Source organism: Oncorhynchus clarkii, unplaced genomic scaffold (assembly GCF_045791955.1).
Source record: "Oncorhynchus clarkii lewisi isolate Uvic-CL-2024 unplaced genomic scaffold, UVic_Ocla_1.0 unplaced_contig_2456_pilon_pilon, whole genome shotgun sequence".
NCBI lineage: Eukaryota > Metazoa > Chordata > Actinopteri > Salmoniformes > Salmonidae > Oncorhynchus > Oncorhynchus clarkii.
Genome location: NW_027258654.1, coordinates 41,704 through 61,484, shown reverse-complemented (window position 1 = coordinate 61,484; position 19,781 = coordinate 41,704). Strand labels below are relative to the sequence as shown.

General features: G+C 45.4%; 61 non-coding genes across 61 annotated transcripts; all 61 read right to left on the bottom strand.

Moving 5' to 3' along the window:
- Positions 1–92: 92 nt before the first annotated feature.
- LOC139397929 (5S ribosomal RNA) lies at positions 93–211 on the bottom strand. Its single transcript, XR_011631232.1, has one exon. It is a non-coding gene; the product is annotated as a 5S ribosomal RNA (ribosomal RNA).
- A 177-nt stretch (positions 212–388) lies between these two features.
- LOC139397941 (5S ribosomal RNA) lies at positions 389–507 on the bottom strand. The gene has a single exon (XR_011631243.1). It is a non-coding gene; the product is annotated as a 5S ribosomal RNA (ribosomal RNA).
- A 260-nt stretch (positions 508–767) lies between these two features.
- On the bottom strand, positions 768–886 carry LOC139397928 (5S ribosomal RNA). Its single transcript, XR_011631231.1, has one exon. It is a non-coding gene; the product is annotated as a 5S ribosomal RNA (ribosomal RNA).
- Positions 887–1,063: 177 nt separating this feature from the next.
- On the bottom strand, positions 1,064–1,182 carry LOC139397926 (5S ribosomal RNA). Its single transcript, XR_011631229.1, has one exon. It is a non-coding gene; the product is annotated as a 5S ribosomal RNA (ribosomal RNA).
- Positions 1,183–1,442: 260 nt separating this feature from the next.
- LOC139397940 (5S ribosomal RNA) lies at positions 1,443–1,561 on the bottom strand. Its single transcript, XR_011631242.1, has one exon. It is a non-coding gene; the product is annotated as a 5S ribosomal RNA (ribosomal RNA).
- Positions 1,562–1,738: 177 nt separating this feature from the next.
- LOC139397925 (5S ribosomal RNA) lies at positions 1,739–1,857 on the bottom strand. Its single transcript, XR_011631228.1, has one exon. It is a non-coding gene; the product is annotated as a 5S ribosomal RNA (ribosomal RNA).
- A 177-nt stretch (positions 1,858–2,034) lies between these two features.
- Positions 2,035–2,153, bottom strand: LOC139397945 (5S ribosomal RNA). The gene has a single exon (XR_011631245.1). It is a non-coding gene; the product is annotated as a 5S ribosomal RNA (ribosomal RNA).
- Positions 2,154–2,330: 177 nt separating this feature from the next.
- LOC139397924 (5S ribosomal RNA) lies at positions 2,331–2,449 on the bottom strand. The gene has a single exon (XR_011631227.1). It is a non-coding gene; the product is annotated as a 5S ribosomal RNA (ribosomal RNA).
- A 260-nt stretch (positions 2,450–2,709) lies between these two features.
- Positions 2,710–2,828, bottom strand: LOC139397938 (5S ribosomal RNA). The gene has a single exon (XR_011631240.1). It is a non-coding gene; the product is annotated as a 5S ribosomal RNA (ribosomal RNA).
- Positions 2,829–3,005: 177 nt separating this feature from the next.
- On the bottom strand, positions 3,006–3,124 carry LOC139397934 (5S ribosomal RNA). The gene has a single exon (XR_011631237.1). It is a non-coding gene; the product is annotated as a 5S ribosomal RNA (ribosomal RNA).
- Positions 3,125–3,301: 177 nt separating this feature from the next.
- LOC139397923 (5S ribosomal RNA) lies at positions 3,302–3,420 on the bottom strand. Its single transcript, XR_011631226.1, has one exon. It is a non-coding gene; the product is annotated as a 5S ribosomal RNA (ribosomal RNA).
- Positions 3,421–3,597: 177 nt separating this feature from the next.
- LOC139397922 (5S ribosomal RNA) lies at positions 3,598–3,716 on the bottom strand. Its single transcript, XR_011631225.1, has one exon. It is a non-coding gene; the product is annotated as a 5S ribosomal RNA (ribosomal RNA).
- Positions 3,717–3,976: 260 nt separating this feature from the next.
- LOC139397921 (5S ribosomal RNA) lies at positions 3,977–4,095 on the bottom strand. The gene has a single exon (XR_011631224.1). It is a non-coding gene; the product is annotated as a 5S ribosomal RNA (ribosomal RNA).
- A 177-nt stretch (positions 4,096–4,272) lies between these two features.
- LOC139397919 (5S ribosomal RNA) lies at positions 4,273–4,391 on the bottom strand. The gene has a single exon (XR_011631223.1). It is a non-coding gene; the product is annotated as a 5S ribosomal RNA (ribosomal RNA).
- A 260-nt stretch (positions 4,392–4,651) lies between these two features.
- On the bottom strand, positions 4,652–4,770 carry LOC139397918 (5S ribosomal RNA). The gene has a single exon (XR_011631222.1). It is a non-coding gene; the product is annotated as a 5S ribosomal RNA (ribosomal RNA).
- A 177-nt stretch (positions 4,771–4,947) lies between these two features.
- On the bottom strand, positions 4,948–5,066 carry LOC139397917 (5S ribosomal RNA). Its single transcript, XR_011631221.1, has one exon. It is a non-coding gene; the product is annotated as a 5S ribosomal RNA (ribosomal RNA).
- A 177-nt stretch (positions 5,067–5,243) lies between these two features.
- On the bottom strand, positions 5,244–5,362 carry LOC139397916 (5S ribosomal RNA). Its single transcript, XR_011631220.1, has one exon. It is a non-coding gene; the product is annotated as a 5S ribosomal RNA (ribosomal RNA).
- A 177-nt stretch (positions 5,363–5,539) lies between these two features.
- LOC139397914 (5S ribosomal RNA) lies at positions 5,540–5,658 on the bottom strand. The gene has a single exon (XR_011631218.1). It is a non-coding gene; the product is annotated as a 5S ribosomal RNA (ribosomal RNA).
- A 259-nt stretch (positions 5,659–5,917) lies between these two features.
- Positions 5,918–6,036, bottom strand: LOC139397913 (5S ribosomal RNA). Its single transcript, XR_011631217.1, has one exon. It is a non-coding gene; the product is annotated as a 5S ribosomal RNA (ribosomal RNA).
- Positions 6,037–6,213: 177 nt separating this feature from the next.
- LOC139397912 (5S ribosomal RNA) lies at positions 6,214–6,332 on the bottom strand. Its single transcript, XR_011631216.1, has one exon. It is a non-coding gene; the product is annotated as a 5S ribosomal RNA (ribosomal RNA).
- A 177-nt stretch (positions 6,333–6,509) lies between these two features.
- LOC139397911 (5S ribosomal RNA) lies at positions 6,510–6,628 on the bottom strand. The gene has a single exon (XR_011631215.1). It is a non-coding gene; the product is annotated as a 5S ribosomal RNA (ribosomal RNA).
- A 177-nt stretch (positions 6,629–6,805) lies between these two features.
- On the bottom strand, positions 6,806–6,924 carry LOC139397910 (5S ribosomal RNA). Its single transcript, XR_011631214.1, has one exon. It is a non-coding gene; the product is annotated as a 5S ribosomal RNA (ribosomal RNA).
- A 177-nt stretch (positions 6,925–7,101) lies between these two features.
- LOC139397909 (5S ribosomal RNA) lies at positions 7,102–7,220 on the bottom strand. The gene has a single exon (XR_011631213.1). It is a non-coding gene; the product is annotated as a 5S ribosomal RNA (ribosomal RNA).
- Positions 7,221–7,480: 260 nt separating this feature from the next.
- Positions 7,481–7,599, bottom strand: LOC139397908 (5S ribosomal RNA). Its single transcript, XR_011631212.1, has one exon. It is a non-coding gene; the product is annotated as a 5S ribosomal RNA (ribosomal RNA).
- A 177-nt stretch (positions 7,600–7,776) lies between these two features.
- LOC139397907 (5S ribosomal RNA) lies at positions 7,777–7,895 on the bottom strand. Its single transcript, XR_011631211.1, has one exon. It is a non-coding gene; the product is annotated as a 5S ribosomal RNA (ribosomal RNA).
- A 177-nt stretch (positions 7,896–8,072) lies between these two features.
- Positions 8,073–8,191, bottom strand: LOC139397906 (5S ribosomal RNA). The gene has a single exon (XR_011631210.1). It is a non-coding gene; the product is annotated as a 5S ribosomal RNA (ribosomal RNA).
- A 260-nt stretch (positions 8,192–8,451) lies between these two features.
- LOC139397905 (5S ribosomal RNA) lies at positions 8,452–8,570 on the bottom strand. Its single transcript, XR_011631209.1, has one exon. It is a non-coding gene; the product is annotated as a 5S ribosomal RNA (ribosomal RNA).
- Positions 8,571–8,747: 177 nt separating this feature from the next.
- LOC139397902 (5S ribosomal RNA) lies at positions 8,748–8,866 on the bottom strand. The gene has a single exon (XR_011631207.1). It is a non-coding gene; the product is annotated as a 5S ribosomal RNA (ribosomal RNA).
- A 230-nt stretch (positions 8,867–9,096) lies between these two features.
- Positions 9,097–9,215, bottom strand: LOC139397901 (5S ribosomal RNA). Its single transcript, XR_011631206.1, has one exon. It is a non-coding gene; the product is annotated as a 5S ribosomal RNA (ribosomal RNA).
- Positions 9,216–9,392: 177 nt separating this feature from the next.
- On the bottom strand, positions 9,393–9,511 carry LOC139397900 (5S ribosomal RNA). Its single transcript, XR_011631205.1, has one exon. It is a non-coding gene; the product is annotated as a 5S ribosomal RNA (ribosomal RNA).
- A 250-nt stretch (positions 9,512–9,761) lies between these two features.
- Positions 9,762–9,880, bottom strand: LOC139397899 (5S ribosomal RNA). Its single transcript, XR_011631204.1, has one exon. It is a non-coding gene; the product is annotated as a 5S ribosomal RNA (ribosomal RNA).
- A 260-nt stretch (positions 9,881–10,140) lies between these two features.
- On the bottom strand, positions 10,141–10,259 carry LOC139397898 (5S ribosomal RNA). Its single transcript, XR_011631203.1, has one exon. It is a non-coding gene; the product is annotated as a 5S ribosomal RNA (ribosomal RNA).
- Positions 10,260–10,436: 177 nt separating this feature from the next.
- Positions 10,437–10,555, bottom strand: LOC139397897 (5S ribosomal RNA). The gene has a single exon (XR_011631202.1). It is a non-coding gene; the product is annotated as a 5S ribosomal RNA (ribosomal RNA).
- Positions 10,556–10,732: 177 nt separating this feature from the next.
- LOC139397896 (5S ribosomal RNA) lies at positions 10,733–10,851 on the bottom strand. Its single transcript, XR_011631201.1, has one exon. It is a non-coding gene; the product is annotated as a 5S ribosomal RNA (ribosomal RNA).
- Positions 10,852–11,028: 177 nt separating this feature from the next.
- On the bottom strand, positions 11,029–11,147 carry LOC139397895 (5S ribosomal RNA). Its single transcript, XR_011631200.1, has one exon. It is a non-coding gene; the product is annotated as a 5S ribosomal RNA (ribosomal RNA).
- Positions 11,148–11,324: 177 nt separating this feature from the next.
- Positions 11,325–11,443, bottom strand: LOC139397894 (5S ribosomal RNA). The gene has a single exon (XR_011631199.1). It is a non-coding gene; the product is annotated as a 5S ribosomal RNA (ribosomal RNA).
- Positions 11,444–11,703: 260 nt separating this feature from the next.
- Positions 11,704–11,822, bottom strand: LOC139397893 (5S ribosomal RNA). Its single transcript, XR_011631198.1, has one exon. It is a non-coding gene; the product is annotated as a 5S ribosomal RNA (ribosomal RNA).
- Positions 11,823–11,999: 177 nt separating this feature from the next.
- LOC139397891 (5S ribosomal RNA) lies at positions 12,000–12,118 on the bottom strand. Its single transcript, XR_011631196.1, has one exon. It is a non-coding gene; the product is annotated as a 5S ribosomal RNA (ribosomal RNA).
- Positions 12,119–12,298: 180 nt separating this feature from the next.
- On the bottom strand, positions 12,299–12,417 carry LOC139397890 (5S ribosomal RNA). The gene has a single exon (XR_011631195.1). It is a non-coding gene; the product is annotated as a 5S ribosomal RNA (ribosomal RNA).
- Positions 12,418–12,594: 177 nt separating this feature from the next.
- LOC139397889 (5S ribosomal RNA) lies at positions 12,595–12,713 on the bottom strand. The gene has a single exon (XR_011631194.1). It is a non-coding gene; the product is annotated as a 5S ribosomal RNA (ribosomal RNA).
- A 260-nt stretch (positions 12,714–12,973) lies between these two features.
- Positions 12,974–13,092, bottom strand: LOC139397888 (5S ribosomal RNA). Its single transcript, XR_011631193.1, has one exon. It is a non-coding gene; the product is annotated as a 5S ribosomal RNA (ribosomal RNA).
- A 177-nt stretch (positions 13,093–13,269) lies between these two features.
- Positions 13,270–13,388, bottom strand: LOC139397887 (5S ribosomal RNA). The gene has a single exon (XR_011631192.1). It is a non-coding gene; the product is annotated as a 5S ribosomal RNA (ribosomal RNA).
- Positions 13,389–13,647: 259 nt separating this feature from the next.
- LOC139397886 (5S ribosomal RNA) lies at positions 13,648–13,766 on the bottom strand. The gene has a single exon (XR_011631191.1). It is a non-coding gene; the product is annotated as a 5S ribosomal RNA (ribosomal RNA).
- A 177-nt stretch (positions 13,767–13,943) lies between these two features.
- Positions 13,944–14,062, bottom strand: LOC139397885 (5S ribosomal RNA). Its single transcript, XR_011631190.1, has one exon. It is a non-coding gene; the product is annotated as a 5S ribosomal RNA (ribosomal RNA).
- Positions 14,063–14,309: 247 nt separating this feature from the next.
- LOC139397884 (5S ribosomal RNA) lies at positions 14,310–14,428 on the bottom strand. Its single transcript, XR_011631189.1, has one exon. It is a non-coding gene; the product is annotated as a 5S ribosomal RNA (ribosomal RNA).
- Positions 14,429–14,605: 177 nt separating this feature from the next.
- On the bottom strand, positions 14,606–14,724 carry LOC139397883 (5S ribosomal RNA). Its single transcript, XR_011631188.1, has one exon. It is a non-coding gene; the product is annotated as a 5S ribosomal RNA (ribosomal RNA).
- Positions 14,725–14,901: 177 nt separating this feature from the next.
- Positions 14,902–15,020, bottom strand: LOC139397882 (5S ribosomal RNA). Its single transcript, XR_011631187.1, has one exon. It is a non-coding gene; the product is annotated as a 5S ribosomal RNA (ribosomal RNA).
- A 254-nt stretch (positions 15,021–15,274) lies between these two features.
- LOC139397880 (5S ribosomal RNA) lies at positions 15,275–15,393 on the bottom strand. Its single transcript, XR_011631185.1, has one exon. It is a non-coding gene; the product is annotated as a 5S ribosomal RNA (ribosomal RNA).
- Positions 15,394–15,570: 177 nt separating this feature from the next.
- LOC139397879 (5S ribosomal RNA) lies at positions 15,571–15,689 on the bottom strand. The gene has a single exon (XR_011631184.1). It is a non-coding gene; the product is annotated as a 5S ribosomal RNA (ribosomal RNA).
- A 264-nt stretch (positions 15,690–15,953) lies between these two features.
- Positions 15,954–16,072, bottom strand: LOC139397878 (5S ribosomal RNA). Its single transcript, XR_011631183.1, has one exon. It is a non-coding gene; the product is annotated as a 5S ribosomal RNA (ribosomal RNA).
- A 177-nt stretch (positions 16,073–16,249) lies between these two features.
- LOC139397877 (5S ribosomal RNA) lies at positions 16,250–16,368 on the bottom strand. Its single transcript, XR_011631182.1, has one exon. It is a non-coding gene; the product is annotated as a 5S ribosomal RNA (ribosomal RNA).
- Positions 16,369–16,626: 258 nt separating this feature from the next.
- On the bottom strand, positions 16,627–16,745 carry LOC139397876 (5S ribosomal RNA). Its single transcript, XR_011631181.1, has one exon. It is a non-coding gene; the product is annotated as a 5S ribosomal RNA (ribosomal RNA).
- Positions 16,746–16,922: 177 nt separating this feature from the next.
- On the bottom strand, positions 16,923–17,041 carry LOC139397875 (5S ribosomal RNA). Its single transcript, XR_011631180.1, has one exon. It is a non-coding gene; the product is annotated as a 5S ribosomal RNA (ribosomal RNA).
- Positions 17,042–17,288: 247 nt separating this feature from the next.
- Positions 17,289–17,407, bottom strand: LOC139397874 (5S ribosomal RNA). Its single transcript, XR_011631179.1, has one exon. It is a non-coding gene; the product is annotated as a 5S ribosomal RNA (ribosomal RNA).
- Positions 17,408–17,584: 177 nt separating this feature from the next.
- On the bottom strand, positions 17,585–17,703 carry LOC139397873 (5S ribosomal RNA). The gene has a single exon (XR_011631178.1). It is a non-coding gene; the product is annotated as a 5S ribosomal RNA (ribosomal RNA).
- A 177-nt stretch (positions 17,704–17,880) lies between these two features.
- Positions 17,881–17,999, bottom strand: LOC139397872 (5S ribosomal RNA). The gene has a single exon (XR_011631177.1). It is a non-coding gene; the product is annotated as a 5S ribosomal RNA (ribosomal RNA).
- Positions 18,000–18,259: 260 nt separating this feature from the next.
- On the bottom strand, positions 18,260–18,378 carry LOC139397871 (5S ribosomal RNA). The gene has a single exon (XR_011631176.1). It is a non-coding gene; the product is annotated as a 5S ribosomal RNA (ribosomal RNA).
- Positions 18,379–18,555: 177 nt separating this feature from the next.
- Positions 18,556–18,674, bottom strand: LOC139397869 (5S ribosomal RNA). Its single transcript, XR_011631174.1, has one exon. It is a non-coding gene; the product is annotated as a 5S ribosomal RNA (ribosomal RNA).
- Positions 18,675–18,931: 257 nt separating this feature from the next.
- LOC139397868 (5S ribosomal RNA) lies at positions 18,932–19,050 on the bottom strand. Its single transcript, XR_011631173.1, has one exon. It is a non-coding gene; the product is annotated as a 5S ribosomal RNA (ribosomal RNA).
- A 177-nt stretch (positions 19,051–19,227) lies between these two features.
- LOC139397867 (5S ribosomal RNA) lies at positions 19,228–19,346 on the bottom strand. Its single transcript, XR_011631172.1, has one exon. It is a non-coding gene; the product is annotated as a 5S ribosomal RNA (ribosomal RNA).
- A 256-nt stretch (positions 19,347–19,602) lies between these two features.
- Positions 19,603–19,721, bottom strand: LOC139397866 (5S ribosomal RNA). Its single transcript, XR_011631171.1, has one exon. It is a non-coding gene; the product is annotated as a 5S ribosomal RNA (ribosomal RNA).
- Between the last annotated feature and the right edge of the window lie 60 nt (positions 19,722–19,781).

The following is a 19,781-nucleotide window of genomic DNA, read 5'->3' as shown; positions in this document are numbered from 1 at the left end:
CCTTGCTTACTTATTTCAAAGCGAGGGCACATATTTCAGCCTTGTGGGAAAAAACGGACAAAGAGTTGAAATTCCACAAGGCAGTGACAAAAAGCTTACAGCACCTGGTATTCCCAGGCGGTCTCCCATCCAAGTACTAACCAGGCCCGACCCTGCTTAGCTTCCGAGATCAGACGAGATCAGGCGTACTCAGGCCGGTGTGGCCGTAAGCGAAAGGTAATCTCAAAAAGTGGATGAAATTGCATATACTGTAGCCATAATTTGTAGCACAGATTGTTGGATGAAATACAAACTAACCTTGCTTACTTATTTCAAAGCGAGGGCACATATTTCAGCCTTGTGGGAAAAAACGGACAAAGAGTTGAAATTCCACAAGGCAGTGACAAAAAGCTTACAGCACCTGGTATTCCCAGGCGGTCTCCCATCCAAGTACTAACCAGGCCCGACCCTGCTTAGCTTCCAAGATCGGACGAGATCAGGGGTACTCAGGCCGGTGTGGCCGTAAGCAAGAAACTATCTCTTGGTGCACTATGTAAAGTCAAAGTGAGCCTGATTAACAGCTGTTGCATTTTCACCATTTAGATAAGCATCTTTGTGTCACTCAAAAAGTGGAAGAAATTGCATATACTGTAGCCATAATTTGTAGCACAGATTGTTGGATGAAATACAAACTAACCTTGCTTACTTATTTCAAAGCGAGGGCACATATTTCAGCCTTGTGGGAAAAAACGGACAAAGAGTTGAAATTCCACAAGGCAGTGACAAAAAGCTTACAGCACCTGGTATTCCCAGGCGGTCTCCCATCCAAGTACTAACCAGGCCCGACCCTGCTTAGCTTCCGAGATCAGACGAGATCAGGCGTACTCAGGCCGGTGTGGCCGTAAGCGAAAGGTAATCTCAAAAAGTGGATGAAATTGCATATACTGTAGCCATAATTTGTAGCACAGATTGTTGGATGAAATACAAACTAACCTTGCTTACTTATTTCAAAGCGAGGGCACATATTTCAGCCTTGTGGGAAAAAACGGACAAAGAGTTGAAATTCCACAAGGCAGTGACAAAAAGCTTACAGCACCTGGTATTCCCAGGCGGTCTCCCATCCAAGTACTAACCAGGCCCGACCCTGCTTAGCTTCCGAGATCGGACGAGATCAGGCGTACTCAGGCCGGTGTGGCCGTAAGCAAGAAACTATCTCTTGGTGCACTATGTAAAGTCAAAGTGAGCCTGATTAACAGCTGTTGCATTTTCACCATTTAGATAAGCATCTTTGTGTCACTCAAAAAGTGGAAGAAATTGCATATACTGTAGCCATAATGTGTAGCACAGATTGTTGGATGAAATACAAACTAACCTTTCTTACTTATTTCAAAGCGAGGGCACATATTTCAGCCTTGTGGGAAAAAACGGACAAAGAGTTGAAATTCCACAAGGCAGTGACAAAAAGCTTACAGCACCTGGTATTCCCAGGCGGTCTCCCATCCAAGTACTAACCAGGCCCGACCCTGCTTAGCTTCCGAAATCGGACGAGATCAGGCGTACTCAGGCCGGTGTGGCCGTAAGCGAAAGGCAATCTCAAAAAGTGGATGAAATTGCATATACTGTAGCCATAATTTGTGGTACAGATTGTTGGATGAAATACAAACTAACCTTGCTTACTTATTTCAAAGCGAGGGCACATATTTCAGCCTTGTGGGAAAAAACGGACAAAGAGTTGAAATTCCACAAGGCAGTGACAAAAAGCTTACAGCACCTGGTATTCCCAGGCGGTCTCCCATCCAAGTACTAACCAGGCCCGACCCTGCTTAGCTTCCGAGATCGGACGAGATCAGGCGTACTCAGGCCGGTGTGGCCGTAAGCGAAAGGCAATCTCAAAAAGTGGATGAAATTGCATATACTGTAGCCATAATTTGTAGCACAGATTGTTGGATGAAATACAAACTAACCTTGCTTACTTATTTCAAAGCGAGGGCACATATTTCAGCCTTGTGGGAAAAAACGGACAAAGAGTTGAAATTCCACAAGGCAGTGACAAAAAGCTTACAGCACCTGGTATTCCCAGGCGGTCTCCCATCCAAGTACTAACCAGGCCCGACCCTGCTTAGCTTCCGAGATCGGACGAGATCAGGTGTACTCAGGCCGGTGTGGCCGTAAGCGAAAGGCAATCTCAAAAAGTGGATGAAATTGCATATACTGTAGCCATAATTTGTAGCACAGATTGTTGGATGAAATACAAACTAACCTTGCTTACTTATTTCAAAGCGAGGGCACATATTTCAGCCTTGTGGGAAAAAACGGACAAAGAGTTGAAATTCCACAAGGCAGTGACAAAAAGCTTACAGCACCTGGTATTCCCAGGCGGTCTCCCATCCAAGTACTAACCAGGCCCGACCCTGCTTAGCTTCCGAGATCGGACGAGATCAGGCGTACTCAGGCCGGTGTGGCCGTAAGCGAGAAACTATCTCTTGGTGCACTATGTAAAGTCAAAGTGAGCCTGATTAACAGCTGTTGCATTTTCACCATTTAGATAAGCATCTTTGTGTCACTCAAAAAGTGGAAGAAATTGCATATACTGTAGCCATAATGTGTAGCACAGATTGTTGGATGAAATACAAACTAACCTTGCTTACTTATTTCAAAGCGAGGGCACATATTTCAGCCTTGTGGGAAAAAACGGACAAAGAGTTGAAATTCCACAAGGCAGTGACAAAAAGCTTACAGCACCTGGTATTCCCAGGCGGTCTCCCATCCAAGTACTAACCAGGCCCGACCCTGCTTAGCTTCCGAAATCGGACGAGATCAGGCGTACTCAGGCCGGTGTGGCCGTAAGCGAAAGGCAATCTCAAAAAGTGGATGAAATTGCATATACTGTAGCCATAATTTGTGGTACAGATTGTTGGATGAAATACAAACTAACCTTGCTTACTTATTTCAAAGCGAGGGCACATATTTCAGCCTTGTGGGAAAAAACGGACAAAGAGTTGAAATTCCACAAGGCAGTGACAAAAAGCTTACAGCACCTGGTATTCCCAGGCGGTCTCCCATCCAAGTACTAACCAGGCCCGACCCTGCTTAGCTTCCGAGATCGGACGAGATCAGGCGTACTCAGGCCGGTGTGGCCGTAATCGAAAGGCAATCTCAAAAAGTGGATGAAATTGCATATACTGTAGCCATAATTTGTAGCACAGATTGTTGGATGAAATACAAACTAACCTTGCTTACTTATTTCAAAGCGAGGGCACATATTTCAGCCTTGTGGGAAAAAACGGACAAAGAGTTGAAATTCCACAAGGCAGTGACAAAAAGCTTACAGCACCTGGTATTCCCAGGCGGTCTCCCATCCAAGTACTAACCAGGCCCGACCCTGCTTAGCTTCCGAGATCGGACGAGATCAGGCGTACTCAGGCCGGTGTGGCCGTAAGCGAAAGGCAATCTCAAAAAGTGGATGAAATTGCATATACTGTAGCCATAATTTGTAGCACAGATTGTTGGATGAAATACAAACTAACCTTGCTTACTTATTTCAAAGCGAGGGCACATATTTCAGCCTTGTGGGAAAAAACGGACAAAGAGTTGAAATTCCACAAGGCAGTGACAAAAAGCTTACAGCACCTGGTATTCCCAGGCGGTCTCCCATCCAAGTACTAACCAGGCCCGACCCTGCTTAGCTTCCGAGATCGGACGAGATCAGGCGTACTCAGGCCGGTGTGGCCGTAAGCGAGAAACTATCTCTTGGTGCACTATGTAAAGTCAAAGTGAGCCTGATTAACAGCTGTTGCATTTTCACCATTTAGATAAGCATCTTTGTGTCACTCAAAAAGTGGAAGAAATTGCATATACTGTAGCCATAATGTGTAGCACAGATTGTTGGATGAAATACAAACTAACCTTGCTTACTTATTTCAAAGCGAGGGCACATATTTCAGCCTTGTGGGAAAAAACGGACAAAGAGTTGAAATTCCACAAGGCAGTGACAAAAAGCTTACAGCACCTGGTATTCCCAGGCGGTCTCCCATCCAAGTACTAACCAGGCCCGACCCTGCTTAGCTTCCGAGATCGGACGAGATCAGGCGTACTCAGGCCGGTGTGGCCGTAAGCGAAAGGCAATCTCAAAAAGTGGATGAAATTGCATATACTGTAGCCATAATTTGTAGCACAGATTGTTGGATGAAATACAAACTAACCTTGCTTACTTATTTCAAAGCGAGGGCACATATTTCAGCCTTGTGGGAAAAAACGGACAAAGAGTTGAAATTCCACAAGGCAGTGACAAAAAGCTTACAGCACCTGGTATTCCCAGGCGGTCTCCCATCCAAGTACTAACCAGGCCCGACCCTGCTTAGCTTCCGAGATCGGACGAGATCAGGCGTACTCAGGCCGGTGTGGCCGTAAGCAAGAAACTATCTCTTGGTGCACTATGTAAAGTCAAAGTGAGCCTGATTAACAGCTGTTGCATTTTCACCATTTAGATAAGCATCTTTGTGTCACTCAAAAAGTGGAAGAAATTGCATATACTGTAGCCATAATGTGTAGCACAGATTGTTGGATGAAATACAAACTAACCTTTCTTACTTATTTCAAAGCGAGGGCACATATTTCAGCCTTGTGGGAAAAAACGGACAAAGAGTTGAAATTCCACAAGGCAGTGACAAAAAGCTTACAGCACCTGGTATTCCCAGGCGGTCTCCCATCCAAGTACTAACCAGGCCCGACCCTGCTTAGCTTCCGAGATCGGACGAGATCAGGCGTACTCAGGCCGGTGTGGCCGTAAGCGAAAGGCAATCTCAAAAAGTGGATGAAATTGCATATACTGTAGCCATAATTTGTGGTACAGATTGTTGGATGAAATACAAACTAACCTTGCTTACTTATTTCAAAGCGAGGGCACATATTTCAGCCTTGTGGGAAAAAACGGACAAAGAGTTGAAATTCCACAAGGCAGTGACAAAAAGCTTACAGCACCTGGTATTCCCAGGCGGTCTCCCATCCAAGTACTAACCAGGCCCGACCCTGCTTAGCTTCCGAGATCGGACGAGATCAGGCGTACTCAGGCCGGTGTGGCCGTAAGCGAAAGGCAATCTCAAAAAGTGGATGAAATTGCATATACTGTAGCCATAATTTGTAGCACAGATTGTTGGATGAAATACAAACTAACCTTGCTTACTTATTTCAAAGCGAGGGCACATATTTCAGCCTTGTGGGAAAAAACGGACAAAGAGTTGAAATTCCACAAGGCAGTGACAAAAAGCTTACAGCACCTGGTATTCCCAGGCGGTCTCCCATCCAAGTACTAACCAGGCCCGACCCTGCTTAGCTTCCGAGATCGGACGAGATCAGGCGTACTCAGGCCGGTGTGGCCGTAAGCGAAAGGCAATCTCAAAAAGTGGATGAAATTGCATATACTGTAGCCATAATTTGTAGCACAGATTGTTGGATGAAATACAAACTAACCTTGCTTACTTATTTCAAAGCGAGGGCACATATTTCAGCCTTGTGGGAAAAAACGGACAAAGAGTTGAAATTCCACAAGGCAGTGACAAAAAGCTTACAGCACCTGGTATTCCCAGGCGGTCTCCCATCCAAGTACTAACCAGGCCCGACCCTGCTTAGCTTCCGAGATCGGACGAGATCAGGCGTACTCAGGCCGGTGTGGCCGTAAGCGAGAAACTATCTCTTGGTGCACTATGTAAAGTCAAAGTGAGCCTGATTAACAGCTGTTGCATTTTCACCATTTAGATAAGCATCTTTGTGTCACTCAAAAAGTGGAAAAATTGCATATACTGTAGCCATAATTTGTGGTACAGATTGTTGGATGAAATACAAACTAACCTTGCTTACTTATTTCAAAGCGAGGGCACATATTTCAGCCTTGTGGGAAAAAACGGACAAAGAGTTGAAATTCCACAAGGCAGTGACAAAAAGCTTACAGCACCTGGTATTCCCAGGCGGTCTCCCATCCAAGTACTAACCAGGCCCGACCCTGCTTAGCTTCCGAGATCGGACGAGATCAGGCGTACTCAGGCCGGTGTGGCCGTAAGCGAAAGGCAATCTCAAAAAGTGGATGAAATTGCATATACTGTAGCCATAATTTGTGGTACAGATTGTTGGATGAAATACAAACTAACCTTGCTTACTTATTTCAAAGCGAGGGCACATATTTCAGCCTTGTGGGAAAAAACGGACAAAGAGTTGAAATTCCACAAGGCAGTGACAAAAAGCTTACAGCACCTGGTATTCCCAGGCGGTCTCCCATCCAAGTACTAACCAGGCCCGACCCTGCTTAGCTTCCGAGATCGGACGAGATCAGGCGTACTCAGGCCGGTGTGGCCGTAAGCGAAAGGCAATCTCAAAAAGTGGATGAAATTGCATATACTGTAACCATAATTTGTGGTACAGATTGTTGGATGAAATACAAACTAACCTTGCTTACTTATTTCAAAGCGAGGGCACATATTTCAGCCTTGTGGGAAAAAACGGACAAAGAGTTGAAATTCCACAAGGCAGTGACAAAAAGCTTACAGCACCTGGTATTCCCAGGCGGTCTCCCATCCAAGTACTAACCAGGCCCGACCCTGCTTAGCTTCCGAGATCGGACGAGATCAGGCGTACTCAGGCCGGTGTGGCCGTAAGCGAAAGGCAATCTCAAAAAGTGGATGAAATTGCATATACTGTAACCATAATTTGTGGTACAGATTGTTGGATGAAATACAAACTAACCTTGCTTACTTATTTCAAAGCGAGGGCACATATTTCAGCCTTGTGGGAAAAAACGGACAAAGAGTTGAAATTCCACAAGGCAGTGACAAAAAGCTTACAGCACCTGGTATTCCCAGGCGGTCTCCCATCCAAGTACTAACCAGGCCCGACCCTGCTTAGCTTCCGAGATCGGACGAGATCAGGCGTACTCAGGCCGGTGTGGCCGTAAGCGAAAGGCAATCTCAAAAAGTGGATGAAATTGCATATACTGTAACCATAATTTGTGGTACAGATTGTTGGATGAAATACAAACTAACCTTGCTTACTTATTTCAAAGCGAGGGCACATATTTCAGCCTTGTGGGAAAAAACGGACAAAGAGTTGAAATTCCACAAGGCAGTGACAAAAAGCTTACAGCACCTGGTATTCCCAGGCGGTCTCCCATCCAAGTACTAACCAGGCCCGACCCTGCTTAGCTTCCGAGATCGGACGAGATCAGGCGTACTCAGGCCGGTGTGGCCGTAAGCGAGAAACTATCTCTTGGTGCACTATGTAAAGTCAAAGTGAGCCTGATTAACAGCTGTTGCATTTTCACCATTTAGATAAGCATCTTTGTGTCACTCAAAAAGTGGAAGAAATTGCATATACTGTAGCCATAATTTGTAGCACAGATTGTTGGATGAAATACAAACTAACCTTGCTTACTTATTTCAAAGCGAGGGCACATATTTCAGCCTTGTGGGAAAAAACGGACAAAGAGTTGAAATTCCACAAGGCAGTGACAAAAAGCTTACAGCACCTGGTATTCCCAGGCGGTCTCCCATCCAAGTACTAACCAGGCCCGACCCTGCTTAGCTTCCGAGATCGGACGAGATCAGGCGTACTCAGGCCGGTGTGGCCGTAAGCGAAAGGCAATCTCAAAAAGTGGATGAAATTGCATATACTGTAGCCATAATTTGTGGTACAGATTGTTGGATGAAATACAAACTAACCTTGCTTACTTATTTCAAAGCGAGGGCACATATTTCAGCCTTGTGGGAAAAAACGGACAAAGAGTTGAAATTCCACAAGGCAGTGACAAAAAGCTTACAGCACCTGGTATTCCCAGGCGGTCTCCCATCCAAGTACTAACCAGGCCCGACCCTGCTTAGCTTCCGAGATCGGACGAGATCAGGCGTACTCAGGCCGGTGTGGCCGTAAGCGAAAGGCAATCTCAAAAAGTGGATGAAATTGCATATACTGTAGCCATAATTTGTGGTACAGATTGTTGGATGAAATACAAACTAACCTTGCTTACTTATTTCAAAGCGAGGGCACATATTTCAGCCTTGTGGGAAAAAACGGACAAAGAGTTGAAATTCCACAAGGCAGTGACAAAAAGCTTACAGCACCTGGTATTCCCAGGCGGTCTCCCATCCAAGTACTAACCAGGCCCGACCCTGCTTAGCTTCCGAGATCGGACGAGATCAGGCGTACTCAGGCCGGTGTGGCCGTAAGCGAGAAACTATCTCTTGGTGCACTATGTAAAGTCAAAGTGAGCCTGATTAACAGCTGTTGCATTTTCACCATTTAGATAAGCATCTTTGTGTCACTCAAAAAGTGGAAGAAATTGCATATACTGTAGCCATAATTTGTAGCACAGATTGTTGGATGAAATACAAACTAACCTTGCTTACTTATTTCAAAGCGAGGGCACATATTTCAGCCTTGTGGGAAAAAACGGACAAAGAGTTGAAATTCCACAAGGCAGTGACAAAAAGCTTACAGCACCTGGTATTCCCAGGCGGTCTCCCATCCAAGTACTAACCAGGCCCGACCCTGCTTAGCTTCCGAGATCGGACGAGATCAGGCGTACTCAGGCCGGTGTGGCCGTAAGCGAAAGGCAATCTCAAAAAGTGGATGAAATTGCATATACTGTAACCATAATTTGTGGTACAGATTGTTGGATGAAATACAAACTAACCTTGCTTACTTATTTCAAAGCGAGGGCACATATTTCAGCCTTGTGGGAAAAAACGGACAAAGAGTTGAAATTCCACAAGGCAGTGACAAAAAGCTTACAGCACCTGGTATTCCCAGGCGGTCTCCCATCCAAGTACTAACCAGGCCCGACCCTGCTTAGCTTCCGAGATCGGACGAGATCAGGCGTACTCAGGCCGGTGTGGCCGTAAGCGAAAGGTGCACTATGCTCAAAAGCCTGAGCTGTTGCATTTTCACCATTTAGAAAGCATCTTTGTGTCATCAAAAAGTGGACTTGCATATACTGTAGCCATAATTTGTAGCACAGATTGTTGGATGAAATACAAACTAACCTTGCTTACTTATTTCAAAGCGAGGGCACATATTTCAGCCTTGTGGGAAAAAACGGACAAAGAGTTGAAATTCCACAAGGCAGTGACAAAAAGCTTACAGCACCTGGTATTCCCAGGCGGTCTCCCATCCAAGTACTAACCAGGCCCGACCCTGCTTAGCTTCCGAGATCGGACGAGATCAGGCGTACTCAGGCCGGTGTGGCCGTAAGCGAAAGGCAATCTCAAAAAGTGGATGAAATTGCATATACTGTAGCCATAATTTGTGGTACAGATTGTTGGATGAAATACAAACTAACCTTGCTTACTTATTTCAAAGCGAGGGCACATATTTCAGCCTTGTGGGAAAAAACGGACAAAGAGTTGAAATTCCACAAGGCAGTGACAAAAAGCTTACAGCACCTGGTATTCCCAGGCGGTCTCCCATCCAAGTACTAACCAGGCCCGACCCTGCTTAGCTTCCGAGATCGGACGAGATCAGGCGTACTCAGGCCGGTGTGGCCGTAAGCGAAACTATCTCTTGGTGCACTATGTAAAGTCAAAGTGAGCCTGATTAACAGCTGTTGCATTTTCACCATTTAGATAAGCATCTTTGTGTCACTCAAAAAGTGGACATATACTGTAGCCATAATTTGTAGCACAGATTGTTGGATGAAATACAAACTAACCTTGCTTACTTATTTCAAAGCGAGGGCACATATTTCAGCCTTGTGGGAAAAAACGGACAAAGAGTTGAAATTCCACAAGGCAGTGACAAAAAGCTTACAGCACCTGGTATTCCCAGGCGGTCTCCCATCCAAGTACTAACCAGGCCCGACCCTGCTTAGCTTCCGAGATCGGACGAGATCAGGCGTACTCAGGCCGGTGTGGCCGTAAGCGAGAAACTATCTCTTGGTGCACTATGTAAAGTCAAAGTGAGCCTGATTAACAGCTGTTGCATTTTCACCATTTAGATAAGCATCTTTGTGTCACTCAAAAAGTGGAATAAATTGCATATACTGTAGCCATAATTTGTGGTACAGATTGTTGGATGAAATACAAACTAACCTTGCTTACTTATTTCAAAGCGAGGGCACATATTTCAGCCTTGTGGGAAAAAACGGACAAAGAGTTGAAATTCCACAAGGCAGTGACAAAAAGCTTACAGCACCTGGTATTCCCAGGCGGTCTCCCATCCAAGTACTAACCAGGCCCGACCCTGCTTAGCTTCCGAGATCGGACGAGATCAGGCGTACTCAGGCCGGTGTGGCCGTAAGCGAAAGGCAATCTCAAAAAGTGGATGAAATTGCATATACTGTAACCATAATTTGTGGTACAGATTGTTGGATGAAATACAAACTAACCTTGCTTACTTATTTCAAAGCGAGGGCACATATTTCAGCCTTGTGGGAAAAAACGGACAAAGAGTTGAAATTCCACAAGGCAGTGACAAAAAGCTTACAGCACCTGGTATTCCCAGGCGGTCTCCCATCCAAGTACTAACCAGGCCCGACCCTGCTTAGCTTCCGAGATCGGACGAGATCAGGCGTACTCAGGCCGGTGTGGCCGTAAGCGAAAGGCAATCTCAAAAAGTGGATGAAATTGCATATACTGTAACCATAATTTGTGGTACAGATTGTTGGATGAAATACAAACTAACCTTGCTTACTTATTTCAAAGCGAGGGCACATATTTCAGCCTTGTGGGAAAAAACGGACAAAGAGTTGAAATTCCACAAGGCAGTGACAAAAAGCTTACAGCACCTGGTATTCCCAGGCGGTCTCCCATCCAAGTACTAACCAGGCCCGACCCTGCTTAGCTTCCGAGATCGGACGAGATCAGGCGTACTCAGGCCGGTGTGGCCGTAAGCGAAAGGCAATCTCAAAAAGTGGATGAAATTGCATATACTGTAACCATAATTTGTGGTACAGATTGTTGGATGAAATACAAACTAACCTTGCTTACTTATTTCAAAGCGAGGGCACATATTTCAGCCTTGTGGGAAAAAACGGACAAAGAGTTGAAATTCCACAAGGCAGTGACAAAAAGCTTACAGCACCTGGTATTCCCAGGCGGTCTCCCATCCAAGTACTAACCAGGCCCGACCCTGCTTAGCTTCCGAGATCGGACGAGATCAGGCGTACTCAGGCCGGTGTGGCCGTAAGCGAAAGGCAATCTCAAAAAGTGGATGAAATTGCATATACTGTAACCATAATTTGTGGTACAGATTGTTGGATGAAATACAAACTAACCTTGCTTACTTATTTCAAAGCGAGGGCACATATTTCAGCCTTGTGGGAAAAAACGGACAAAGAGTTGAAATTCCACAAGGCAGTGACAAAAAGCTTACAGCACCTGGTATTCCCAGGCGGTCTCCCATCCAAGTACTAACCAGGCCCGACCCTGCTTAGCTTCCGAGATCGGACGAGATCAGGCGTACTCAGGCCGGTGTGGCCGTAAGCGAGAAACTATCTCTTGGTGCACTATGTAAAGTCAAAGTGAGCCTGATTAACAGCTGTTGCATTTTCACCATTTAGATAAGCATCTTTGTGTCACTCAAAAAGTGGAAGAAATTGCATATACTGTAGCCATAATTTGTAGCACAGATTGTTGGATGAAATACAAACTAACCTTGCTTACTTATTTCAAAGCGAGGGCACATATTTCAGCCTTGTGGGAAAAAACGGACAAAGAGTTGAAATTCCACAAGGCAGTGACAAAAAGCTTACAGCACCTGGTATTCCCAGGCGGTCTCCCATCCAAGTACTAACCAGGCCCGACCCTGCTTAGCTTCCGAGATCGGACGAGATCAGGCGTACTCAGGCCGGTGTGGCCGTAAGCGAAAGGCAATCTCAAAAAGTGGATGAAATTGCATATACTGTAACCATAATTTGTGGTACAGATTGTTGGATGAAATACAAACTAACCTTGCTTACTTATTTCAAAGCGAGGGCACATATTTCAGCCTTGTGGGAAAAAACGGACAAAGAGTTGAAATTCCACAAGGCAGTGACAAAAAGCTTACAGCACCTGGTATTCCCAGGCGGTCTCCCATCCAAGTACTAACCAGGCCCGACCCTGCTTAGCTTCCGAGATCGGACGAGATCAGGCGTACTCAGGCCGGTGTGGCCGTAAGCGAAAGGCAATGCTCAAAAAGTGGCATGAAATTGCATATACTGTATACCATAATTTGTAGCACAGATTGTTGGATGAAATACAAACTAACCTTGCTTACTTATTTCAAAGCGAGGGCACATATTTCAGCCTTGTGGGAAAAAACGGACAAAGAGTTGAAATTCCACAAGGCAGTGACAAAAAGCTTACAGCACCTGGTATTCCCAGGCGGTCTCCCATCCAAGTACTAACCAGGCCCGACCCTGCTTAGCTTCCGAGATCGGACGAGATCAGGCGTACTCAGGCCGGTGTGGCCGTAAGCGAAAGGCAATCTCAAAAAGTGGATGAAATTGCATATACTGTAACCATAATTTGTGGTACAGATTGTTGGATGAAATACAAACTAACCTTGCTTACTTATTTCAAAGCGAGGGCACATATTTCAGCCTTGTGGGAAAAAACGGACAAAGAGTTGAAATTCCACAAGGCAGTGACAAAAAGCTTACAGCACCTGGTATTCCCAGGCGGTCTCCCATCCAAGTACTAACCAGGCCCGACCCTGCTTAGCTTCCGAGATCGGACGAGATCAGGCGTACTCAGGCCGGTGTGGCCGTAAGCGAGAAACTATCTCTTGGTGCACTATGTAAAGTCAAAGTGAGCCTGATTAACAGCTGTTGCATTTTCACCATTTAGATAAGCATCTTTGTGTCACTCAAAAAGTGGAAGAAATTGCATATACTGTAGCCATAATTTGTAGCACAGATTGTTGGATGAAATACAAACTAACCTTGCTTACTTATTTCAAAGCGAGGGCACATATTTCAGCCTTGTGGGAAAAAACGGACAAAGAGTTGAAATTCCACAAGGCAGTGACAAAAAGCTTACAGCACCTGGTATTCCCAGGCGGTCTCCCATCCAAGTACTAACCAGGCCCGACCCTGCTTAGCTTCCGAGATCGGACGAGATCAGGCGTACTCAGGCCGGTGTGGCCGTAAGCGAAAGGCAATCTCAAAAAGTGGATGAAATTGCATATACTGTAACCATAATTTGTGGTACAGATTGTTGGATGAAATACAAACTAACCTTGCTTACTTATTTCAAAGCGAGGGCACATATTTCAGCCTTGTGGGAAAAAACGGACAAAGAGTTGAAATTCCACAAGGCAGTGACAAAAAGCTTACAGCACCTGGTATTCCCAGGCGGTCTCCCATCCAAGTACTAACCAGGCCCGACCCTGCTTAGCTTCCGAGATCGGACGAGATCAGGCGTACTCAGGCCGGTGTGGCCGTAAGCGAAAACTATCTCTTGGTGCACTATGTAAAGTCAAAGTGAGCCTGATTAACAGCTGTTGCATTTTCACCATTTAGATAAGCATCTTTGTGTCACTCAAAAAGTGGAAGAAATTGCATATACTGTAGCCATAATTTGTAGCACAGATTGTTGGATGAAATACAAACTAACCTTGCTTACTTATTTCAAAGCGAGGGCACATATTTCAGCCTTGTGGGAAAAAACGGACAAAGAGTTGAAATTCCACAAGGCAGTGACAAAAAGCTTACAGCACCTGGTATTCCCAGGCGGTCTCCCATCCAAGTACTAACCAGGCCCGACCCTGCTTAGCTTCCGAGATCGGACGAGATCAGGCGTACTCAGGCCGGTGTGGCCGTAAGCGAAAGGCAATCTCAAAAAGTGGATGAAATTGCATATACTGTAACCATAATTTGTGGTACAGATTGTTGGATGAAATACAAACTAACCTTGCTTACTTATTTCAAAGCGAGGGCACATATTTCAGCCTTGTGGGAAAAAACGGACAAAGAGTTGAAATTCCACAAGGCAGTGACAAAAAGCTTACAGCACCTGGTATTCCCAGGCGGTCTCCCATCCAAGTACTAACCAGGCCCGACCCTGCTTAGCTTCCGAGATCGGACGAGATCAGGCGTACTCAGGCCGGTGTGGCCGTAAGCGAAAGGCACTATGTAAAGTCAAAGTGAGCCTGATTAACAGCTGTTGCATTTTCACCATTTAGATAAGCATCTTTGTGTCACTCAAAAAGTGGAAGAAATTGCATATACTGTAGCCATAATTTGTAGCACAGATTGTTGGATGAAATACAAACTAACCTTGCTTACTTATTTCAAAGCGAGGGCACATATTTCAGCCTTGTGGGAAAAAACGGACAAAGAGTTGAAATTCCACAAGGCAGTGACAAAAAGCTTACAGCACCTGGTATTCCCAGGCGGTCTCCCATCCAAGTACTAACCAGGCCCGACCCTGCTTAGCTTCCGAGATCGGACGAGATCAGGCGTACTCAGGCCGGTGTGGCCGTAAGCGAAAGGCAATCTCAAAAAGTGGATGAAATTGCATATACTGTAACCATAATTTGTGGTACAGATTGTTGGATGAAATACAAACTAACCTTGCTTACTTATTTCAAAGCGAGGGCACATATTTCAGCCTTGTGGGAAAAAACGGACAAAGAGTTGAAATTCCACAAGGCAGTGACAAAAAGCTTACAGCACCTGGTATTCCCAGGCGGTCTCCCATCCAAGTACTAACCAGGCCCGACCCTGCTTAGCTTCCGAGATCGGACGAGATCAGGCGTACTCAGGCCGGTGTGGCCGTAAGCGAAAGGCAATCTCAAAAAGTGGATGAAATTGCATATACTGTAACCATAATTTGTGGTACAGATTGTTGGATGAAATACAAACTAACCTTGCTTACTTATTTCAAAGCGAGGGCACATATTTCAGCCTTGTGGGAAAAAACGGACAAAGAGTTGAAATTCCACAAGGCAGTGACAAAAAGCTTACAGCACCTGGTATTCCCAGGCGGTCTCCCATCCAAGTACTAACCAGGCCCGACCCTGCTTAGCTTCCGAGATCGGACGAGATCAGGCGTACTCAGGCCGGTGTGGCCGTAAGCGAAAAACTAACTCTTGGTGCACTATGTAAAGTCAAAGTGAGCCTGATTAACAGCTGTTGCACCATTTAGATAAGCATCTTTGTGTCACTCAAAAAGTGGAAGAAATTGCATATACTGTAGCCATAATTTGTAGCACAGATTGTTGGATGAAATACAAACTAACCTTGCTTACTTATTTCAAAGCGAGGGCACATATTTCAGCCTTGTGGGAAAAAACGGACAAAGAGTTGAAATTCCACAAGGCAGTGACAAAAAGCTTACAGCACCTGGTATTCCCAGGCGGTCTCCCATCCAAGTACTAACCAGGCCCGACCCTGCTTAGCTTCCGAGATCGGACGAGATCAGGCGTACTCAGGCCGGTGTGGCCGTAAGCGAAAGGCAATCTCAAAAAGTGGATGAAATTGCATATACTGTAACCATAATTTGTGGTACAGATTGTTGGATGAAATACAAACTAACCTTGCTTACTTATTTCAAAGCGAGGGCACATATTTCAGCCTTGTGGGAAAAAACGGACAAAGAGTTGAAATTCCACAAGGCAGTGACAAAAAGCTTACAGCACCTGGTATTCCCAGGCGGTCTCCCATCCAAGTACTAACCAGGCCCGACCCTGCTTAGCTTCCGAGATCGGACGAGATCAGGCGTACTCAGGCCGGTGTGGCCGTAAGCGAGCGGGAAACTATCTCTTGGTGCACTATGTAAAGTCAAAGTGAGCCTGATTAACAGCTGTTGCATTTTCACCATTTAGATAAGCATCTTTGTGTCACTCAAAAAGTGGAAGAAATTGCATATACTGTAGCCATAATTTGTAGCACAGATTGTTGGATGAAATACAAACTAACCTTGCTTACTTATTTCAAAGCGAGGGCACATATTTCAGCCTTGTGGGAAAAAACGGACAAAGAGTTGAAATTCCACAAGGCAGTGACAAAAAGCTTACAGCACCTGGTATTCCCAGGCGGTCTCCCATCCAAGTACTAACCAGGCCCGACCCTGCTTAGCTTCCGAGATCGGACGAGATCAGGCGTACTCAGGCCGGTGTGGCCGTAAGCGAAAGGCAATCTCAAAAAGTGGATGAAATTGCATATACTGTAACCATAATTTGTGGTACAGATTGTTGGATGAAATACAAACTAACCTTGCTTACTTATTTCAAAGCGAGGGCACATATTTCAGCCTTGTGGGAAAAAACGGACAAAGAGTTGAAATTCCACAAGGCAGTGACAAAAAGCTTACAGCACCTGGTATTCCCAGGCGGTCTCCCATCCAAGTACTAACCAGGCCCGACCCTGCTTAGCTTCCGAGATCGGACGAGATCAGGCGTACTCAGGCCGGTGTGGCCGTAAGCGAAACTATCTCTTGGTGCACTATGTAAAGTCAAAGTGAGCCTGATTAACAGCTGTTGCATTTTCACCATTTAGATAAGCATCTTTGTGTCACTCAAAAAGTGGAAGAAATTGCATATACTGTAGCCATAATTTGTAGCACAGATTGTTGGATGAAATACAAACTAACCTTGCTTACTTATTTCAAAGCGAGGGCACATATTTCAGCCTTGTGGGAAAAAACGGACAAAGAGTTGAAATTCCACAAGGCAGTGACAAAAAGCTTACAGCACCTGGTATTCCCAGGCGGTCTCCCATCCAAGTACTAACCAGGCCCGACCCTGCTTAGCTTCCGAGATCGGACGAGATCAGGCGTACTCAGGCCGGTGTGGCCGTAAGCGAAAGGCAATCTCAAAAAGTGGATGAAATTGCATATACTGTAACCATAATTTGTGGTACAGATTGTTGGATGAAATACAAACTAACCTTGCTTACTTATTTCAAAGCGAGGGCACATATTTCAGCCTTGTGGGAAAAAACGGACAAAGAGTTGAAATTCCACAAGGCAGTGACAAAAAGCTTACAGCACCTGGTATTCCCAGGCGGTCTCCCATCCAAGTACTAACCAGGCCCGACCCTGCTTAGCTTCCGAGATCGGACGAGATCAGGCGTACTCAGGCCGGTGTGGCCGTAAGCGAAAGGCACTATGTAAAGTCAAAGTGAGCCTGATTAACAGCTGTTGCATTTTCACCATTTAGATAAGCATCTTTGTGTCACTCAAAAAGTGGAAGAAATTGCATATACTGTAGCCATAATTTGTAGCACAGATTGTTGGATGAAATACAAACTAACCTTGCTTACTTATTTCAAAGCGAGGGCACATATTTCAGCCTTGTGGGAAAAAACGGACAAAGAGTTGAAATTCCACAAGGCAGTGACAAAAAGCTTACAGCACCTGGTATTCCCAGGCGGTCTCCCATCCAAGTACTAACCAGGCCCGACCCTGCTTAGCTTCCGAGATCGGACGAGATCAGGCGTACTCAGGCCGGTGTGGCCGTAAGCGAAAGGCAATCTCAAAAAGTGGATGAAATTGCATATACTGTAACCATAATTTGTGGTACAGATTGTTGGATGAAATACAAACTAACCTTGCTTACTTATTTCAAAGCGAGGGCACATATTTCAGCCTTGTGGGAAAAAACGGACAAAGAGTTGAAATTCCACAAGGCAGTGACAAAAAGCTTACAGCACCTGGTATTCCCAGGCGGTCTCCCATCCAAGTACTAACCAGGCCCGACCCTGCTTAGCTTCCGAGATCGGACGAGATCAGGCGTACTCAGGCCGGTGTGGCCGTAAGCGAAAGGCAATCTCAAAAAGTGGATGAAATTGCATATACTGTAACCATAATTTGTGGTACAGATTGTTGGATGAAATACAAACTAACCTTGCTTACTTATTTCAAAGCGAGGGCACATATTTCAGCCTTGTGGGAAAAAACGGACAAAGAGTTGAAATTCCACAAGGCAGTGACAAAAAGCTTACAGCACCTGGTATTCCCAGGCGGTCTCCCATCCAAGTACTAACCAGGCCCGACCCTGCTTAGCTTCCGAGATCGGACGAGATCAGGCGTACTCAGGCCGGTGTGGCCGTAAGCGAGAAACTATCTCTTGGTGCACTATGTAAAGTCAAAGTGAGCCTGATTAACAGCTGTTGCATTTTCACCATTTAGATAAGCATCTTTGTGTCACTCAAAAAGTGGAAGAAATTGCATATACTGTAGCCATAATTTGTAGCACAGATTGTTGGATGAAATACAAACTAACCTTGCTTACTTATTTCAAAGCGAGGGCACATATTTCAGCCTTGTGGGAAAAAACGGACAAAGAGTTGAAATTCCACAAGGCAGTGACAAAAAGCTTACAGCACCTGGTATTCCCAGGCGGTCTCCCATCCAAGTACTAACCAGGCCCGACCCTGCTTAGCTTCCGAGATCGGACGAGATCAGGCGTACTCAGGCCGGTGTGGCCGTAAGCGAAAGGCAATCTCAAAAAGTGGATGAAATTGCATATACTGTAACCATAATTTGTGGTACAGATTGTTGGATGAAATACAAACTAACCTTGCTTACTTATTTCAAAGCGAGGGCACATATTTCAGCCTTGTGGGAAAAAACGGACAAAGAGTTGAAATTCCACAAGGCAGTGACAAAAAGCTTACAGCACCTGGTATTCCCAGGCGGTCTCCCATCCAAGTACTAACCAGGCCCGACCCTGCTTAGCTTCCGAGATCGGACGAGATCAGGCGTACTCAGGCCGGTGTGGCCGTAAGCGGGAAACTATCTCTTGCACTATGTAAAGTCAAAGTGAGCCTGATTAACAGCTGTTGCATTTTCACCATTTAGATAAGCATCTTTGTGTCACTCAAAAAGTGGAAGAAATTGCATATACTGTAGCCATAATTTGTAGCACAGATTGTTGGATGAAATACAAACTAACCTTGCTTACTTATTTCAAAGCGAGGGCACATATTTCAGCCTTGTGGGAAAAAACGGACAAAGAGTTGAAATTCCACAAGGCAGTGACAAAAAGCTTACAGCACCTGGTATTCCCAGGCGGTCTCCCATCCAAGTACTAACCAGGCCCGACCCTGCTTAGCTTCCGAGATCGGACGAGATCAGGCGTACTCAGGCCGGTGTGGCCGTAAGCGAAAGGCAATCTCAAAAAGTGGATGAAATTGCATATACTGTAACCATAATTTGTGGTACAGATTGTTGGATGAAATACAAACTAACCTTGCTTACTTATTTCAAAGCGAGGGCACATATTTCAGCCTTGTGGGAAAAAACGGACAAAGAGTTGAAATTCCACAAGGCAGTGACAAAAAGCTTACAGCACCTGGTATTCCCAGGCGGTCTCCCATCCAAGTACTAACCAGGCCCGACCCTGCTTAGCTTCCGAGATCGGACGAGATCAGGCGTACTCAGGCCGGTGTGGCCGTAAGCGGGAAACTATCTCTTGGCTATGTAAAGTCAAAGTGAGCCTGATTAACAGCTGTTGCATTTTCACCATTTAGATAAGCATCTTTGTGTCACTCAAAAAGTGGAAGAAATTGCATATACTGTAGCCATAATTTGTAGCACAGATTGTTGGATGAAATACAAACTAACCTTGCTTACTTATTTCAAAGCGAGGGCACATATTTCAGCCTTGTGGGAAAAAACGGACAAAGAGTTGAAATTCCACAAGGCAGTGACAAAAAGCTTACAGCACCTGGTATTCCCAGGCGGTCTCCCATCCAAGTACTAACCAGGCCCGACCCTGCTTAGCTTCCGAGATCGGACGAGATCAGGCGTACTCAGGCCGGTGTGGCCGTAAGCGAAAGGCAATCTCAAAAAGTGGATGAAATTGCATATACTGTAACCATAATTTGTGGTACA